The following is a 17,934-nucleotide window of genomic DNA, read 5'->3' on the forward strand; positions in this document are numbered from 1 at the left end:
GGTTCTAAACAAGGCCCCGATATTCTCAGTAACTAAGGTATTGACACTATACCTGGGTCATTTCCTGATAGTATACCTAGATCATAACTTATCCCTGTCTTTAGCTAAAGTCGAGCCTCTTATATCAACTAAAGCCCTGATGCTATGCATAACTCAGGCCCTCAATTTAGCCCCAAGGCCGTGACACTGTCCCTAAGTAAGGCCTAGATGCTGGTCCAATGTCAGGGCCTGATACTGTCCATATCAAAGTCCCTAACACTATGCGTGTCTCAAGCCCTGACAGTGTACCTAACAGAAGGCTGTGAGGCCAGTCCTAACCAAGACCCTGACACTGGCCCTAACGAAGGCTCTGATGGTAGTCCTAACCAAGGCCCTGACACTGTCCCTAAGTAGGGCCTGAGACTACGGCTAACTCAGGCCGTGACACGATACGTCACCAAGGCTCTGATGCTAGTCCTAACTAAGGCCCTGACACTGTCCTAACTTATGCCCTGACACTACACGTAACACATGCCCTGACACTACACCTAACACAGACCCTGACACTGTTCCTAAGAGAGGCACTAATTCCACTCCTAACTCAGGCCCTGACACTGTCCCTAACTAAGGCCCTGACAGTATACCTAATGAGGGCTCTGATGCTAGTCCTAACTAAGTCTGTGACACTAATCCTAAGAAAGGCCTTGACAGTACTCGTAACTAAGCCCCTGACACTGACCCTAACTAAGGCCTTGACACTACTCCTAAATCGGGCCCTGACACGATACCGAAGAAAGGCTCTGATGCTAGTTGTAAGTAAGGCCCTGACACTGTTCTTAACTAACGCCTTGACACTACTACTAACTCAGGCTGTGATACTGTCCCTAACTAAGGCCCTGACAGTGTCCCTAACTAAGGGCCTGACTGTCGTCCTAACTCTGGCCCTGCCATTATACAGATCAAAGGCTATGACGCTCGTCCTAACCAAGGCACTGGCACTGTCCATCACTAAGGCTTGACACTACTTCTAACTCACGCCCTGATATTATACCTAACGAAGGCTCTGATGCTAACCCTAACTAAGGCCCTGACAGTGACCCTAAGTAAGGCCTTGAGACTATTCCTAAGTAAGGCCCTAGCCCTAGCCCTAGCCCCAGGCCCAGCCCCAGCCCCAGTCCGAGCTCCTGCCCCAGCTCCTACAGAGGCCTTTATGCTCCTGCTAGTGCTTGCCCTGACACTGTCCTTAAGTAAGGCCTTGACACTACTAGTAACTCAGGCCGTGATACTGTCCCTAACTAAGTCCCTGACAGTGTCCCTGACTAATTACCTGACTCTCCTCCTAACTCTGGCCCTGCCATTATACATAACAAAGGCTCTAACGCTCGTCCTTAGCAAGGACCTGACACTGTCCCTCACTAAGGCCCTGACGCTACTTCTAACTCAAGCTCTGACATTATACCTAACAAAGGCTCTGATGCTAACCCTAACTAAGGCCTTGACACTATTCCTAAGTAAGGCCCTAGCCCCAGCCCCAGCCCCAGCCCCAGCCCCAGTCCCAGTCCCAGTCCCAGTCCCAGCTCCTGCCCCAGCTCCTACAGAGGCCTTTATGCTTCTCCTAGGCGTTGCCTTGACACTGTGCTTAACTGTGGCCTTGTGACTACTAGTAACTCAGGCCGTGATACTTTCCCTAACTAAGGCCCTGACAGTGTCCCCAGCTAAGGACCTGATGCTAGGCCTCACTCGGGCCCTGTCGCTCTCCTTACGTCAGGCTCTGACGCTGTCCCTAGCTGAAGTCCTGACACTGGTTCTAAACAAGGCCGCGATATTCTCAGTAACTAAGGTGTTGACACTATACCTGGGTCATGTCCTGACAGTATACCTAGATCATAACTTATCCCTGTCTTTAGCTAAAGTGGAGCCTCTTATGGCAACTAAAGCCCAGATGCTATGCATAACTCAGGCCCTCAATTTAGCCCCAAGGCCGTGACACTGTCCCTAAGTAAGGCCTAGATGCTGGTCCAACGTCAGGGCCTGATACTGTCCCTATCAAAGTCCCTAACACTATGCGTGTCTCAAGCCCTGACACTGTACCTAACAGAAGGATCTGACGCCAGTCCTAACCAAGACCCTGACACTGTCCCTAAGTAGGGCCTGAGACTACGGCCAGCTCAGGCTGTGACACGATACGTCACAAGGCTCTGATGCTAGTCCTAACTAAGGCCCTGACAGTGACCCTAACTAAGGCCTTGACACTATTGCTAACTAAGGCCATAGCCCTAACCGTAGCCCTAGCCCTAGCCCTTGCCTCAGCCCCAGACCCTGATGCTGATCCTACAGAGGCCCTTAATGCTCCTCCTAGGGCTTGCCCTGACACTGTCCTTAACTAAGGCCTTGACACTACTAGTAACTCAGGCCGTGATACTGTCCCTAACTAAGTCCCTGACAGTGTCCCTGACTAATTGCCTGACTCTCCTCCTAACTCTGGCCCTGCCATTATACATAACAAAGGCTCTAATGCTCGTCCTTACCAAGAACCTGACACTGTCCCTCACTAAAGCCCTGACAGTACTACTAACTCAAGCTCTGACATTATACCTAACAAAGGCTCTGATGCTAACCCTAACTAAGGCCCTGACAGTGACCCTAACTAAGTCCTTGACACTATTCCTAACTAAGGCCCTAGCCCTAACCCTAGCCCTAGCCCTCCCCTAGCCCATCCCCATCCCCATCCCCATTCCCATCTCCAGCCCCAGCCCCAGCCCGAGCCGTAGCCCCAGCCGTAGCCCCAGCCCCAGCCCCTGATGCTGATCCTAAAGAGGCCCTTATGCTCCTCCTAGGCCTTGCCCTGACACTGTCCCTACCGAAGGCCGTGATACTGGTCCTAAAGAAGGCCCAGGTGCTCTCGATAACTAAGGCCTTCAAAGTGTCCCTCGCTCCGTTCCGGACTTTATCCCTTGTCCATAGTTAATGTCCTCCCTCTTACCCTACCTGAAGCCCTAATGCTGTCCCTAACTAAGGCCCTGACTAGTCATCCCTAAGGCCCTGACACTGTTTGTAAGTAAGGCCTGGAAGGTGTCCCTAATGCAGGCCCTGCTGCCCGCAATAACTAAAGGCCTAACGCTATCCTGAGCTAATATACTGAGCCATCTCGAGCCAAGGTCCTGACACTATCCCTAAGGCAGCCCTGATGCTGGCCCTAAATAAAGCCCTGAGGCTGTCCGTAACACAGGCCCTGAAGCTATCCGTAACTGAGGCCTTGACACTCCACCTAACTCAGGCCCTGATCATGTCTTTAACTAAGACCGTAATGCTGATCCTACAGAGGCCCTGATGCTGCTCCTGAGTCATGCCCTGACAGTGTCCCCAGCTAAGGACCTGATGCTAGGCCTCACTCGGGCCCTGTCGCTCTCCCTACGTCAGGCTGTGACGCTGTCCCTGCCTGAAGCCCTGACACTGGTTCTAAACAAGGCCCCGATATTCTCAGTAACTAAGGTATTGACACTATACCTGGGTCATTTCCTGATAGTATACCTAGATCATAACTTATCCCTGTCTTTAGCTAAAGTCGAGCCTCTTATATCAACTAAAGCCCTGATGCTATGCATAACTCAGGCCCTCAATTTAGCCCCAAGGCCGTGACACTGTCCCTAAGTAAGGCCTAGATGCTGGTCCAATGTCAGGGCCTGATACTGTCCATATCAAAGTCGCTAACACTATGCGTGTCTCAAGCCCTGACAGTGTACCTAACAGAAGGCTCTGAGGCCAGTCCTAACCAAGACCCTGACACTGGCCCTAACGAAGGCTCTGATGGTAGTCCTAACCAAGGCCCTGACACTGTCCCTAAGTAGGGCCTGAGTCTACGGCTAACTCAGGCCGTGACACGATACGTCACCAAGGCTCTGATGCTAGTCCTAACTAAGGCCCTGACACTGTCCTAACTTATGCCCTGACACTACACGTAACACATGCCCTGACACTACACCTAACACAGACCCTGACACTGTTCCTAAGAGAGGCACTAATTCCACTCCTAACTCAGGCCCTGACACTGTCCCTAACTAAGGCCCTGACACTATACCTAACGAGGGCTCTGATGCTAGTCCTAACTAAGTCTGTGACACTAATCCTAAGAAAGGCCTTGACAGTACTCGTAACTAAGCCCCTGACACTGACCCTAACTAAGGCCTTGACACTACTCCTAAATCGGGCCCTGACACGATACCGAAGAAAGGCTCTGATGCTAGTTGTAAGTAAGGCCCTGACACTGTTCTTAACTAACGCCTTGACACTACTACTAACTCAGGCTGTGATACTGTCCCTAACTAAGGCCCTGACAGTGTCCCTAACTAAGGGCCTGACTGTCGTCCTAACTCTGGCCCTGCCATTATACAGATCAAAGGCTATGACGCTCGTCCTAACCAAGGCACTGGCACTGTCCATCACTAAGGCTTGACACTACTTCTAACTCACGCCCTGATATTATACCTAACGAAGGCTCTGATGCTAACCCTAACTAAGGCCCTGATAGTGACCCTAAGTAAGGCCTTGAGACTATTCCTAAGTAAGGCCCTAGCCCTAGCCCTAGCCCCAGGCCCAGCCCCAGCCCCAGCCCCAGCCCCAGCCCCAGTCCCAGTTCCTGCCCCAGCTCCTACAGAGGCCTTTATGCTCCTGCTAGTGCTTGCCCTGACACTGTCCTTAACTAAGGCCTTGACACTACTAGTAACTCAGGCCGTGATACTGTCCCTAACTAAGTCCCTGACAGTGTCCCTGACTAATTACCTGACTCTCCTCCTAACTCTGGCCCTGCCATTATACATAACAAAGGCTCTAACGCTCGTCCTTAGCAAGGACCTGACACTGTCCCTCACTAAGGCCCTGACGCTACTTCTAACTCAAGCTCTGACATTATACCTAACAAAGGCTCTGATGCTAACCCTAACTAAGGCCTTGACACTATTCCTAAGTAAGGCCCTAGCCCCAGCCCCAGCCCCAGCCCCAGCCCCAGCCCCAGCCCCAGTCTCAGTCCCAGCTCCTGCCCCAGCTCCTACAGAGGCCTTTATGCTTCTCCTAGGCGTTGCCTTGACACTGTGCTTAACTGTGGCCTTGTGACTACTAGTAACTCAGGCCGTGATACTTTCCCTAACTAAGGCCCTGACAGTGTCCCCAGCTAAGGACCTGATGCTAGGCCTCACTCGGGCCCTGTCGCTCTCCTTACGTCAGGCTCTGACGCTGTCCCTAGCTGAAGTCCTGACACTGGTTCTAAACAAGGCCGCGATATTCTCAGTAACTAAGGTGTTGACACTATACCTGGGTCATGTCCTGACAGTATACCTAGATCATAACTTATCCCTGTCTTTAGCTAAAGTGGAGCCTCTTATGGCAACTAAAGCCCAGATGCTATGCATAACTCAGGCCCTCAATTTAGCCCCAAGGCCGTGACACTGTCCCTAAGTAAGGCCTAGATGCTGGTCCAACGTCAGGGCCTGATACTGTCCCTATCAAAGTCCCTAACACTATGCGTGTCTCAAGCCCTGACAGTGTACCTAACAGAAGGCTGTGAGGCCAGTCCTAACCAAGACCCTGACACTGTCCCTAAGTAGGGCCTGAGACTACGGCCAGCTCAGGCTGTGACACGATACGTCACAAGGCTCTGATGCTAGTCCTAACTAAGGCCCTGACAGTGACCCTAACTAAGGCCTTGACACTATTGCTAACTAAGGCCATAGCCCTAGCCGTAGCCCTAGCCCTAGCCCTAGCCCTTGCCTCAGCCCCAGACCCTGATGCTGATCCTACAGAGGCCCTTAATGCTCCTCCTAGGCCTTGCCCTGACACTGTCCTTAACTAAGGCCTTGACACTACTAGTAACTCAGGCCGTGATACTGTCCCTAACTAAGTCCCTGACAGTGTCCCTGACTAATTGCCTGACTCTCCTCCTAACTCTGGCCCTGCCATTATACATAACAAAGGCTCTAATGCTCGTCCTTACCAAGAACCTGACACTGTCCCTCACTAAAGCCCTGACAGTACTACTAACTCAAGCTCTGACATTATACCTAACAAAGGCTCTGATGCTAACCCTAACTAAGGCCCTGACAGTGACCCTAACTAAGTCCTTGACACTATTCCTAACTAAGGCCCTAGCCCTAACCCTAGCCCTAGCCCTCCCCTAGCCCATCCCCATCCCCATCCCCATTCCCAGCCCCAGCCCCAGCCCCAGCCCCAGCCGTAGCCCCAGCCCCAGCCCCTGATGCTGATCCTAAAGAGGCCCTTACGCTCCTCCTAGGCCTTGCCCTGACACTGTCCCTACCGAAGGCCGTGATACTGGTCCTAAAGAAGGCCCAGGTGCTCTCGATAACTAAGGCCTTCAAAGTGTCCCTCGCTCCGTTCCGGACTTTATCCCTTGTCCATAGTTAATGTCCTCCCTCTTAGCCTACCTGAAGCCCTAATGCTGTCCCTAACTAAGGCCCTGACTAGTCATCCCTAAGGCCCTGACACTGTTTGTAAGTAAGGCCTGGAAGGTGTCCCTAATGCAGGCCCTGCTGCCCGCAATAACTAAAGGCCTAACGCTATCCAGAGCTAATATACTGAGCCATCTCGAGCCAAGGTCCTGACACTATCCCTAAGGCAGCCCTGATGCTGGCCCTAAATAAAGCCCTGAGGCTGTCCGTAACACAGGCCCTGAAGCTATCCGTAACTGAGGCCTTGACACTCCACCTAACTCAGGCCCTGATCATGTCTTTAACTAAGACCGTAATGCTGATCCTACAGAGGCCCTGATGCTGCTCCTGAGTCATGCCCTGACAGTGTCCCCAGCTAAGGACCTGATGCTAGGCCTCACTCGGGCCCTGTCGCTCTCCCTACGTCAGGCTGTGACGCTGTCCCTACCTGAAGCCCTGACACTGGTTCTAAACAAGGCCCCGATATTCTCAGTAACTAAGGTATTGACACTATACCTGGGTCATTTCCTGATAGTATACCTAGATCATAACTTATCCCTGTCTTTAGCTAAAGTCGAGCCTCTTATATCAACTAAAGCCCTGATGCTATGCATAACTCAGGCCCTCAATTTAGCCCCAAGGCCGTGACACTGTCCCTAAGTAAGGCCTAGATGCTGGTCCAATGTCAGGGCCTGATACTGTCCATATCAAAGTCCCTAACACTATGCGTGTCTCAAGCCCTGACAGTGTACCTAACAGAAGGCTGTGAGGCCAGTCCTAACCAAGACCCTGACACTGGCCCTAACAAAGGCTCTGATGGTAGTCCTAACCAAGGCCCTGACACTGTCCCTAAGTAGGGCCTGAGACTACGGCTAACTCAGGCCGTGACACGATACGTCACCAAGGCTCTGATGCTAGTCCTAACTAAGGCCCTGACACTGTCCTAACTTATGCCCTGACACTACACGTAACACATGCCCTGTCACTACACCTAACACAGACCCTGACACTGTTCCTAAGAGAGGCACTAATTCCACTCCTAACTCAGGCCCTGACACTGTCCCTAACTAAGGCCCTGACAGTATACCTAACGAGGGCTCTGATGCTAGTCCTAACTAAGTCTGTGACACTAATCCTAAGAAAGGCCTTGACAGTACTCGTAACTAAGCCCCTGACACTGACCCTAACTAAGGCCTTGACACTACTCCTAAATCGGGCCCTGACACGATACCGAAGAAAGGCTCTGATGCTAGTTGTAAGTAAGGCCCTGACACTGTTCTTAACTAACGCCTTGACACTACTACTAACTCAGGCCGTGATACTTTCCCTAACTAAGGCCCTGACAGTGTCCCCAGCTAAGGACCTGATGCTAGGCCTCACTCGGGCCCTGTCGCTCTCCTTACGTCAGGCTCTGACGCTGTCCCTAGGTGAAGTCCTGACACTGGTTCTAAACAAGGCCGCGATATTCTCAGTAACTAAGGTGTTGACACTATACCTGGGTCATGTCCTGACAGTATACCTAGATCATAACTTATCCCTGTCTTTAGCTAAAGTGGAGCCTCTTATGGCAACTAAAGCCCAGATGCTATGCATAACTCAGGCCCTCAATTTAGCCCCAAGGCCGTGACACTGTCCCTAAGTAAGGCCTAGATGCTGGTCCAACGTCAGGGCCTGATACTGTCCCTATCAAACTCCCTAACACTATGCGTGTCTCAAGCCCTGACAGTGTACCTAACAGAAGGCTGTGAGACCAGTCCTAACCAAGACCCTGACACTGTCCCTAAGTAGGGCCTGAGACTACGGCCAGCTCAGGCTGTGACACGATACGTCACAAGGCTCTGATGCTAGTCCTAACTAAGGCCCTGACAGTGACCCTAACTAAGGCCTTGACACTATTGCTAACTAAGGCCATAGCCCTAGCCGTAGCCGTAGCCCTAGCCCTAGCCCTTGCCTCAGCCCCAGACCCTGATGCTGATCCTACAGAGGCCCTTAATGCTCCTCCTAGGCCTTGCCCTGACACTGTCCTTAACTAAGGCCTTGACACTACTAGTAACTCAGGCCGTGATACTGTCCCTAACTAAGTCCCTGACAGTGTCCCTGACTAATTACCTGACTCTCCTCCTAACTCTGGCCCTGCCATTATACATAACAAAGGCTCTAACGCTCGTCCTTAGCAAGGACCTGACACTGTCCCTCACTAAGGCCCTGATGCTACTTCTAACTCAAGCTCTGACATTATACCTAACAAAGGCTCTGATGCTAACCCTAACTAAGGCCTTGACACTATTCCTAAGTAAGGCCCTAGCCCCAGCCCCAGCCCCAGCCCCAGTCCCAGTCCCAGTCCCAGTCCCAGCTCCTGCCCCAGCTCCTACAGAGGCCTTTATGCTTCTCCTAGGCGTTGCCTTGACACTGTGCTTAACTGTGGCCTTGTGACTACTAGTAACTCAGGCCGTGATACTTTCCCTAACTAAGGCCCTGACAGTGTCCCCAGCTAAGGACCTGATGCTAGGCCTCACTCGGGCCCTGTCGCTCTCCTTACGTCAGGCTCTGACGCTGTCCCTAGCTGAAGTCCTGACACTGGTTCTAAACAAGGCCGCGATATTCTCAGTAACTAAGGTGTTGACACTATACCTGGGTCATGTCCTGACAGTATACCTAGATCATAACTTATCCCTGTCTTTAGCTAAAGTGGAGCCTCTTATGGCAACTAAAGCCCAGATGCTATGCATAACTCAGGCCCTCAATTTAGCCCCAAGGCCGTGACACTGTCCCTAAGTAAGGCCTAGATGCTGGTCCAACGTCAGGGCCTGATACTGTCCCTATCAAAGTCCCTAACACTATGCGTGTCTCAAGCCCTGACACTGTACCTAACAGAAGGATCTGACGCCAGTCCTAACCAAGACCCTGACACTGTCCCTAAGTAGGGCCTGAGACTACGGCCAGCTCAGGCTGTGACACGATACGTCACAAGGCTCTGATGCTAGTCCTAACTAAGGCCCTGACAGTGACCCTAACTAAGGCCTTGACACTATTGCTAACTAAGGCCATAGCCCTAACCGTAGCCCTAGCCCTAGCCCTTGCCTCAGCCCCAGACCCTGATGCTGATCCTACAGAGGCCCTTAATGCTCCTCCTAGGGCTTGCCCTGACACTGTCCTTAACTAAGGCCTTGACACTACTAGTAACTCAGGCCGTGATACTGTCCCTAACTAAGTCCCTGACAGTGTCCCTGACTAATTGCCTGACTCTCCTCCTAACTCTGGCCCTGCCATTATACATAACAAAGGCTCTAATGCTCGTCCTTACCAAGAACCTGACACTGTCCCTCACTAAAGCCCTGACAGTACTACTAACTCAAGCTCTGACATTATACCTAACAAAGGCTCTGATGCTAACCCTAACTAAGGCCCTGACAGTGACCCTAACTAAGTCCTTGACACTATTCCTAACTAAGGCCCTAGCCCTAACCCTAGCCCTAGCCCTCCCCTAGCCCATCCCCATCCCCATCCCCATTCCCATCTCCAGCCCCAGCCCCAGCCCGAGCCGTAGCCCCAGCCGTAGCCCCAGCCCCAGCCCCTGATGCTGATCCTAAAGAGGCCCTTATGCTCCTCCTAGGCCTTGCCCTGACACTGTCCCTACCGAAGGCCGTGATACTGGTCCTAAAGAAGGCCCAGGTGCTCTCGATAACTAAGGCCTTCAAAGTGTCCCTCGCTCCGTTCCGGACTTTATCCCTTGTCCATAGTTAATGTCCTCCCTCTTACCCTACCTGAAGCCCTAATGCTGTCCCTAACTAAGGCCCTGACTAGTCATCCCTAAGGCCCTGACACTGTTTGTAAGTAAGGCCTGGAAGGTGTCCCTAATGCAGGCCCTGCTGCCCGCAATAACTAAAGGCCTAACGCTATCCTGAGCTAATATACTGAGCCATCTCGAGCCAAGGTCCTGACACTATCCCTAAGGCAGCCCTGATGCTGGCCCTAAATAAAGCCCTGAGGCTGTCCGTAACACAGGCCCTGAAGCTATCCGTAACTGAGGCCTTGACACTCCACCTAACTCAGGCCCTGATCATGTCTTTAACTAAGACCGTAATGCTGATCCTACAGAGGCCCTGATGCTGCTCCTGAGTCATGCCCTGACAGTGTCCCCAGCTAAGGACCTGATGCTAGGCCTCACTCGGGCCCTGTCGCTCTCCCTACGTCAGGCTGTGACGCTGTCCCTGCCTGAAGCCCTGACACTGGTTCTAAACAAGGCCCCGATATTCTCAGTAACTAAGGTATTGACACTATACCTGGGTCATTTCCTGATAGTATACCTAGATCATAACTTATCCCTGTCTTTAGCTAAAGTCGAGCCTCTTATATCAACTAAAGCCCTGATGCTATGCATAACTCAGGCCCTCAATTTAGCCCCAAGGCCGTGACACTGTCCCTAAGTAAGGCCTAGATGCTGGTCCAATGTCAGGGCCTGATACTGTCCATATCAAAGTCGCTAACACTATGCGTGTCTCAAGCCCTGACAGTGTACCTAACAGAAGGCTCTGAGGCCAGTCCTAACCAAGACCCTGACACTGGCCCTAACGAAGGCTCTGATGGTAGTCCTAACCAAGGCCCTGACACTGTCCCTAAGTAGGGCCTGAGTCTACGGCTAACTCAGGCCGTGACACGATACGTCACCAAGGCTCTGATGCTAGTCCTAACTAAGGCCCTGACACTGTCCTAACTTATGCCCTGACACTACACGTAACACATGCCCTGACACTACACCTAACACAGACCCTGACACTGTTCCTAAGAGAGGCACTAATTCCACTCCTAACTCAGGCCCTGACACTGTCCCTAACTAAGGCCCTGACACTATACCTAACGAGGGCTCTGATGCTAGTCCTAACTAAGTCTGTGACACTAATCCTAAGAAAGGCCTTGACAGTACTCGTAACTAAGCCCCTGACACTGACCCTAACTAAGGCCTTGACACTACTCCTAAATCGGGCCCTGACACGATACCGAAGAAAGGCTCTGATGCTAGTTGTAAGTAAGGCCCTGACACTGTTCTTAACTAACGCCTTGACACTACTACTAACTCAGGCTGTGATACTGTCCCTAACTAAGGCCCTGACAGTGTCCCTAACTAAGGGCCTGACTGTCGTCCTAACTCTGGCCCTGCCATTATACAGATCAAAGGCTATGACGCTCGTCCTAACCAAGGCACTGGCACTGTCCATCACTAAGGCTTGACACTACTTCTAACTCACGCCCTGATATTATACCTAACGAAGGCTCTGATGCTAACCCTAACTAAGGCCCTGATAGTGACCCTAAGTAAGGCCTTGAGACTATTCCTAAGTAAGGCCCTAGCCCTAGCCCTAGCCCCAGGCCCAGCCCCAGCCCCAGCCCCAGCCCCAGCCCCAGTCCCAGTTCCTGCCCCAGCTCCTACAGAGGCCTTTATGCTCCTGCTAGTGCTTGCCCTGACACTGTCCTTAACTAAGGCCTTGACACTACTAGTAACTCAGGCCGTGATACTGTCCCTAACTAAGTCCCTGACAGTGTCCCTGACTAATTACCTGACTCTCCTCCTAACTCTGGCCCTGCCATTATACATAACAAAGGCTCTAACGCTCGTCCTTAGCAAGGACCTGACACTGTCCCTCACTAAGGCCCTGACGCTACTTCTAACTCAAGCTCTGACATTATACCTAACAAAGGCTCTGATGCTAACCCTAACTAAGGCCTTGACACTATTCCTAAGTAAGGCCCTAGCCCCAGCCCCAGCCCCAGCCCCAGCCCCAGCCCCAGCCCCAGTCTCAGTCCCAGCTCCTGCCCCAGCTCCTACAGAGGCCTTTATGCTTCTCCTAGGCGTTGCCTTGACACTGTGCTTAACTGTGGCCTTGTGACTACTAGTAACTCAGGCCGTGATACTTTCCCTAACTAAGGCCCTGACAGTGTCCCCAGCTAAGGACCTGATGCTAGGCCTCACTCGGGCCCTGTCGCTCTCCTTACGTCAGGCTCTGACGCTGTCCCTAGCTGAAGTCCTGACACTGGTTCTAAACAAGGCCGCGATATTCTCAGTAACTAAGGTGTTGACACTATACCTGGGTCATGTCCTGACAGTATACCTAGATCATAACTTATCCCTGTCTTTAGCTAAAGTGGAGCCTCTTATGGCAACTAAAGCCCAGATGCTATGCATAACTCAGGCCCTCAATTTAGCCCCAAGGCCGTGACACTGTCCCTAAGTAAGGCCTAGATGCTGGTCCAACGTCAGGGCCTGATACTGTCCCTATCAAAGTCCCTAACACTATGCGTGTCTCAAGCCCTGACAGTGTACCTAACAGAAGGCTGTGAGGCCAGTCCTAACCAAGACCCTGACACTGTCCCTAAGTAGGGCCTGAGACTACGGCCAGCTCAGGCTGTGACACGATACGTCACAAGGCTCTGATGCTAGTCCTAACTAAGGCCCTGACAGTGACCCTAACTAAGGCCTTGACACTATTGCTAACTAAGGCCATAGCCCTAGCCGTAGCCCTAGCCCTAGCCCTAGCCCTTGCCTCAGCCCCAGACCCTGATGCTGATCCTACAGAGGCCCTTAATGCTCCTCCTAGGCCTTGCCCTGACACTGTCCTTAACTAAGGCCTTGACACTACTAGTAACTCAGGCCGTGATACTGTCCCTAACTAAGTCCCTGACAGTGTCCCTGACTAATTGCCTGACTCTCCTCCTAACTCTGGCCCTGCCATTATACATAACAAAGGCTCTAATGCTCGTCCTTACCAAGAACCTGACACTGTCCCTCACTAAAGCCCTGACAGTACTACTAACTCAAGCTCTGACATTATACCTAACAAAGGCTCTGATGCTAACCCTAACTAAGGCCCTGACAGTGACCCTAACTAAGTCCTTGACACTATTCCTAACTAAGGCCCTAGCCCTAACCCTAGCCCTAGCCCTCCCCTAGCCCATCCCCATCCCCATCCCCATTCCCAGCCCCAGCCCCAGCCCCAGCCCCAGCCGTAGCCCCAGCCCCAGCCCCTGATGCTGATCCTAAAGAGGCCCTTACGCTCCTCCTAGGCCTTGCCCTGACACTGTCCCTACCGAAGGCCGTGATACTGGTCCTAAAGAAGGCCCAGGTGCTCTCGATAACTAAGGCCTTCAAAGTGTCCCTCGCTCCGTTCCGGACTTTATCCCTTGTCCATAGTTAATGTCCTCCCTCTTAGCCTACCTGAAGCCCTAATGCTGTCCCTAACTAAGGCCCTGACTAGTCATCCCTAAGGCCCTGACACTGTTTGTAAGTAAGGCCTGGAAGGTGTCCCTAATGCAGGCCCTGCTGCCCGCAATAACTAAAGGCCTAACGCTATCCAGAGCTAATATACTGAGCCATCTCGAGCCAAGGTCCTGACACTATCCCTAAGGCAGCCCTGATGCTGGCCCTAAATAAAGCCCTGAGGCTGTCCGTAACACAGGCCCTGAAGCTATCCGTAACTGAGGCCTTGACACTCCACCTAACTCAGGCCCTGATCATGTCTTTAACTAAGACCGTAATGCTGATCCTACAGAGGCCCTGATGCTGCTCCTGAGTCATGCCCTGACAGTGTCCCCAGCTAAGGACCTGATGCTAGGCCTCACTCGGGCCCTGTCGCTCTCCCTACGTCAGGCTGTGACGCTGTCCCTACCTGAAGCCCTGACACTGGTTCTAAACAAGGCCCCGATATTCTCAGTAACTAAGGTATTGACACTATACCTGGGTCATTTCCTGATAGTATACCTAGATCATAACTTATCCCTGTCTTTAGCTAAAGTCGAGCCTCTTATATCAACTAAAGCCCTGATGCTATGCATAACTCAGGCCCTCAATTTAGCCCCAAGGCCGTGACACTGTCCCTAAGTAAGGCCTAGATGCTGGTCCAATGTCAGGGCCTGATACTGTCCATATCAAAGTCCCTAACACTATGCGTGTCTCAAGCCCTGACAGTGTACCTAACAGAAGGCTGTGAGGCCAGTCCTAACCAAGACCCTGACACTGGCCCTAACAAAGGCTCTGATGGTAGTCCTAACCAAGGCCCTGACACTGTCCCTAAGTAGGGCCTGAGACTACGGCTAACTCAGGCCGTGACACGATACGTCACCAAGGCTCTGATGCTAGTCCTAACTAAGGCCCTGACACTGTCCTAACTTATGCCCTGACACTACACGTAACACATGCCCTGTCACTACACCTAACACAGACCCTGACACTGTTCCTAAGAGAGGCACTAATTCCACTCCTAACTCAGGCCCTGACACTGTCCCTAACTAAGGCCCTGACAGTATACCTAACGAGGGCTCTGATGCTAGTCCTAACTAAGTCTGTGACACTAATCCTAAGAAAGGCCTTGACAGTACTCGTAACTAAGCCCCTGACACTGACCCTAACTAAGGCCTTGACACTACTCCTAAATCGGGCCCTGACACGATACCGAAGAAAGGCTCTGATGCTAGTTGTAAGTAAGGCCCTGACACTGTTCTTAACTAACGCCTTGACACTACTACTAACTCAGGCCGTGATACTTTCCCTAACTAAGGCCCTGACAGTGTCCCCAGCTAAGGACCTGATGCTAGGCCTCACTCGGGCCCTGTCGCTCTCCTTACGTCAGGCTCTGACGCTGTCCCTAGGTGAAGTCCTGACACTGGTTCTAAACAAGGCCGCGATATTCTCAGTAACTAAGGTGTTGACACTATACCTGGGTCATGTCCTGACAGTATACCTAGATCATAACTTATCCCTGTCTTTAGCTAAAGTGGAGCCTCTTATGGCAACTAAAGCCCAGATGCTATGCATAACTCAGGCCCTCAATTTAGCCCCAAGGCCGTGACACTGTCCCTAAGTAAGGCCTAGATGCTGGTCCAACGTCAGGGCCTGATACTGTCCCTATCAAACTCCCTAACACTATGCGTGTCTCAAGCCCTGACAGTGTACCTAACAGAAGGCTGTGAGACCAGTCCTAACCAAGACCCTGACACTGTCCCTAAGTAGGGCCTGAGACTACGGCCAGCTCAGGCTGTGACACGATACGTCACAAGGCTCTGATGCTAGTCCTAACTAAGGCCCTGACAGTGACCCTAACTAAGGCCTTGACACTATTGCTAACTAAGGCCATAGCCCTAGCCGTAGCCGTAGCCCTAGCCCTAGCCCTTGCCTCAGCCCCAGACCCTGATGCTGATCCTACAGAGGCCCTTAATGCTCCTCCTAGGCCTTGCCCTGACACTGTCCTTAACTAAGGCCTTGACACTACTAGTAACTCAGGCCGTGATACTGTCCCTAACTAAGTCCCTGACAGTGTCCCTGACTAATTACCTGACTCTCCTCCTAACTCTGGCCCTGCCATTATACATAACAAAGGCTCTAACGCTCGTCCTTAGCAAGGACCTGACACTGTCCCTCACTAAGGCCCTGATGCTACTTCTAACTCAAGCTCTGACATTATACCTAACAAAGGCTCTGATGCTAACCCTAACTAAGGCCTTGACACTATTCCTAAGTAAGGCCCTAGCCCCAGCCCCAGCCCCAGCCCCAGTCCCAGTCCCAGTCCCAGTCCCAGCTCCTGCCCCAGCTCCTACAGAGGCCTTTATGCTTCTCCTAGGCGTTGCCTTGACACTGTGCTTAACTGTGGCCTTGTGACTACTAGTAACTCAGGCCGTGATACTTTCCCTAACTAAGGCCCTGACAGTGTCCCCAGCTAAGGACCTGATGCTAGGCCTCACTCGGGCCCTGTCGCTCTCCTTACGTCAGGCTCTGACGCTGTCCCTAGCTGAAGTCCTGACACTGGTTCTAAACAAGGCCGCGATATTCTCAGTAACTAAGGTGTTGACACTATACCTGGGTCATGTCCTGACAGTATACCTAGATCATAACTTATCCCTGTCTTTAGCTAAAGTGGAGCCTCTTATGGCAACTAAAGCCCAGATGCTATGCATAACTCAGGCCCTCAATTTAGCCCCAAGGCCGTGACACTGTCCCTAAGTAAGGCCTAGATGCTGGTCCAACGTCAGGGCCTGATACTGTCCCTATCAAAGTCCCTAACACTATGCGTGTCTCAAGCCCTGACACTGTACCTAACAGAAGGATCTGACGCCAGTCCTAACCAAGACCCTGACACTGTCCCTAAGTAGGGCCTGAGACTACGGCCAGCTCAGGCTGTGACACGATACGTCACAAGGCTCTGATGCTAGTCCTAACTAAGGCCCTGACAGTGACCCTAACTAAGGCCTTGACACTATTGCTAACTAAGGCCATAGCCGTAGCCGTAGCCCTAGCCCTAGCCCTTGCCTCAGCCCCAGACCCTGATGCTGATCCTACAGAGGCCCTTAATGCTCCTCCTAGGCCTTGCCCTGACACTGTCCTTAACTAAGGCCTTGACACTACTAGTAACTCAGGCCGTGATACTGTCCCTAACTAAGTCCCTGACAGTGTCCATGACTAATTGCCTGACTCTCCTCCTAACTCTGGCCCTGCCATTATACATAACAAAGGCTCTAATGCTCGTCCTTACCAAGAACCTGACACTGTCCCTCACTAAAGCCCTGACAGTACTACTAACTCAAGCTCTGACATTATACCTAACAAAGGCTCTGATGCTAACCCTAACTAAGGCCCTGACAGTGACCCTAACTAAGTCCTTGACACTATTCCTAACTAAGGCCGTAGCCCTAACCCTAGCCCTAGCCCTCCCCTAGCCCATCCCCATCCCCATCCCCATTCCCATCTCCAGCCCCAGCCCCAGCCCCAGCCCCAGCCGTAGCCCCAGCCCCAGCCCCTGATGCTGATCCTAAAGAGGCCCTTATGCTCCTCCTAGGCCTTGCCCTGACACTGTCCCTACCGAAGGCCGTGATACTGGTCCTAAAGAAGGCCCAGGTGCTCTCGATAACTAAGGCCTTCAAAGTGTCCCTCGCTCCGTTCCGGACTTTATCCCTTGTCCATAGTTAATGTCCTCCCTCTTACCCTACCTGAAGCCCTAATGCTGTCCCTAACTAAGGCCCTGACTAGTCATCCCTAAGGCCCTGACACTGTTTGTAAGTAAGGCCTGGAAGGTGTCCCTAATGCAGGCCCTGCTGCCCGCAATAACTAAAGGCCTAACGCTATCCTGAGCTAATATACTGAGCCATCTCGAGCCAAGGTCCTGACACTATCCCTAAGGCAGCCCTGATGCTGGCCCTAAATAAAGCCCTGAGGCTGTCCGTAACACAGGCCCTGAAGCTATCCGTAACTGAGGCCTTGACACTCCACCTAACTCAGGCCCTGATCATGTCTTTAACTAAGACCGTAATGCTGATCCTACAGAGGCCCTGATGCTGCTCCTGAGTCATGCCCTGACAGTGTCCCCAGCTAAGGACCTGATGCTAGGCCTCACTCGGGCCCTGTCGCTCTCCCTACGTCAGGCTGTGACGCTGTCCCTGCCTGAAGCCCTGACACTGGTTCTAAACAAGGCCCCGATATTCTCAGTAACTAAGGTATTGACACTATACCTGGGTCATTTCCTGATAGTATACCTAG

This window comes from Hyperoodon ampullatus (assembly GCF_949752795.1).
Source record: "Hyperoodon ampullatus genome assembly, chromosome: 16".
Classification (NCBI taxonomy): Eukaryota; Metazoa; Chordata; class Mammalia; order Artiodactyla; family Ziphiidae; genus Hyperoodon; species Hyperoodon ampullatus.